General features: G+C 36.0%; 1 pseudogene; it reads left to right on the top strand.

Moving 5' to 3' along the window:
• Positions 1–1,471: 1,471 nt before the first annotated feature.
• On the top strand, positions 1,472–2,881 carry LOC121321654 (annotated as a pseudogene).
• The last annotated feature ends 211 nt before the right edge of the window (positions 2,882–3,092 follow it).

The raw sequence follows: 3,092 nt of genomic DNA, 5'->3' as shown, positions 1-3,092 counted from the left end.
ACCAGGCTTCAGCCGTGACTCACAACCAACCAGTGTTCCGAATGTGAGAGTTTTTGCATTGACTATTTAAATTATTTATTACTTTTGTATTATGTGCTGTTTTGGGGTATTGAACTTAAAGGAATAAGAAATATGAAGGTTACGTTCATGAAAATAGCTGTGGGAAAGAGTCTTTCTTTTGTGTGTTTAGTTTTTCTATTATGTGTTATTTGAGATTTGTGTGTTATTTGAAATGTGTTTGAGAGTGACTTGTGTTTCGTTTTATTTTTGTTTGGTGTGTCGATTTTGTGAGCTTTTCAGCTTTTTGGGTCTTCCAGTCCTGGGTTTATCAATTAGAAATGACGTTTCTCTGTACTTGTTAATTATACTTCAGATACCACACCCTGAAAATAGAGTGATGTGAGCTATTTCACTATTTATTTATTTTTTTTGCTGTTGCTGGCGCTATATGCGGTACCCTTGCACCCTTTCTACGAACTTGGCATTTGTTGACTCAAGTGGTCAGTGGTCTGTAACTACTAGTTTTGGTTTCTAGCTAAGTTTCAATTTCTTGCTAAGTTTCAAAATTAGAATGAGCTCTGTATCAGCTCAGCTGACCTTCACAACAAGAACACCAGCTTAATTTTCTAGTTTAAGGGATGTGATGCTTTAAGTGGTTCTCTTTAACATAAAGTACAGTTCATGACAGTAGTCATTTGAGCCACAGCAGCTTAAGGCAGAGATACTTTTGAAAATGTTTTAATATGTACTATAGACATAGTTTAATTACCACACATTAACAAGAGAAATGCAAATCATTTTCTTTGTATGAATTCAGTATAAACTCAATAATGACTGTTAGTTAAAAAACAAATATAATTTAAATCACTCACACATGGTGGTCCAATGTTATTGATTTAAACTAAATACTTCAAACCAGCGCTAAAGTGGAGCTCTTTTACTATTTTCAGCGAGCAAGGAGTAAATGAAATGCTCCAGGCTGGGGATATAGATAATAAAGGTCTGTGGTATTTACACGTGCTGCTGTATACCAAGTGTACTCAATGCTAAAAGAACTCTGGCGCAGTATTGATTTCTATTTTGTTAGTCTAAACAGTTGCAGATCTAAACAGCTTAAATACTTCCCTTTAACTCTGTATTAACCATCCTGGTGTGCTACCTGGGGTGATTTGACTCCATTAATCAGATTTATTAAAGGCAGCACAACAATGCAAACTGCAAAATGCTAAATCATTTTCTCATGCAAACAAAATACCAATTACAGTGAAAGTAAAACAAACATGGCAAAGAAGAAATAGGTGAATGCAAACAATACAAAACTACATGCATTGAACAAATAATAAATAACCAAAACAAAACTCTTCAATCAAGTGAAGAAAATGTAATACAATAAATAATTACACACCAATTATAGGATGGTATGTAATTCCATGCAATAAATATTCCATGTTTATAATTATACATTTTTATTATGGTTTACAGTTTGAACCAAAAAAATGCCTTAGAAAATGCACTTCTGCAACTAGTGTGTCATTTCACGTGGGATTTGGTAAAGAAAGACACTGACATTAAATATGTGGAAGAGAGACTAAAAAATCAAATACAGGTATCTGTAGGTAAATATAAAGGAACTGGGCACTCATACAACCAGCTAGCTTATGTGAAACACCTCCAGGCGTTAAATGAAAAAGCAATACAAAATCTAGAAAAAGATGAAGAAGTTACAAGGAAGGACCACGGAGACGAATTTGAGAAGCTGGTCATTGTTACTTATGGAAACTTTGCCTGGGTGTACTATCACATGGGTGAGCTCACCAAAGCCCAGAGCTACCTGGAGAAGCTGGAAGACATTTGCAAGCGATTGTCCATCACAGTCCTTCCCCCTGAAGTGTATGGGGAAAAGGGATGGTCCTTATTGAAATTCTCCGCGAAACATAACAAGAGAGCCAAAGAATGTTTCAGAAAAGCCCTCAAGGAAGAACCAGCTGAGAAAGAGTGGAATGCTGGATATGCCGTTGCACTGTATCGCCTTTGGGGTTCTGAATCAGATGACCCAGCTGCACTGCAACAGCTAAGAGCTTAACCCAGAAGACACAATGATTATGGCATACCTGGGAAATAAACTAAAGCAATGTAAACAGGAAAAGGAAGCTTTGGAGTATATCAACAAAGATCTGAAGATGTCACCAGAAAACCCCCAGGTAATTCATCACGTGGCAAAGTTTTTCAAAGAGCTGGACTCTATAGAGAAATCCTTGGAAATTTTAAAAGGTGCATTGAAACTTTTACCTGATGAATGGCTTCTGCATCACCAAATAGCCCTCTGTTATAAATGCAAAATATATGATTGGAAAAGGGAAACAGGTTATTCTCATAATTACAGCATAGAGTTGAGAAACCTGATTGAGCTGTGCATTTCACACTTTGAAATAGCGGTGAAGCATAAACCATTTTACCTGTATCCTCAGATGGATCTGGCACAAATGTATGCAGAATCCAGAAACATTAAAAAGGGAGAGAAATATTTCAGACTTTATTTGGTATTCCTGATATGAAGCTAGAAGAGAAACAAGCCCTGCATCAACATTATGGAAATTTCCATTTCAATTACAACAAAACTGAGTCGGATGCAATCAAACACTACAAGCAAGGGTTAAAGATACAACATCCTTCTAAAGAACGTGAAATGTGTTTTTCCATACTCAAGAAAACTGCTGATAAACACATCAGGAAGAATCCCCAAGATGGAGAAGCCTTTGGCATGCTGGGGTTTATTCATAAAATGAAAGCCATCGAGTTCTGTGAGAAGGTATTGGAATTAGACTGTCACAATGAAGAATATCAGAATGTTCTCTCCATGCTGATGAAGACGCTGAATTAGTCTTTCCCTTAACTAAGCATTTTTGAATTTACACTGATGGCTAAACTATGCAAACACATCAATTCTCTAAGTGTTTACATCACTATAACCTATATACACAATCTGTCAAATTAACTTGAAAAACATTAGATATAAGAGGGTGTTATCAGTTGGATATAAAAAATACTCTCCTTTAAATGAATAATTAGCACCTCCCTGGACACTACAGAGA

Source organism: Polyodon spathula, chromosome 10 (assembly GCF_017654505.1).
Source record: "Polyodon spathula isolate WHYD16114869_AA chromosome 10, ASM1765450v1, whole genome shotgun sequence".
Classification (NCBI taxonomy): domain Eukaryota; kingdom Metazoa; phylum Chordata; class Actinopteri; order Acipenseriformes; family Polyodontidae; genus Polyodon; species Polyodon spathula.
The sequence above is the reverse complement of the archived record's forward strand: the minus strand, read 5'-3'. Positions and strand labels throughout refer to the sequence as shown.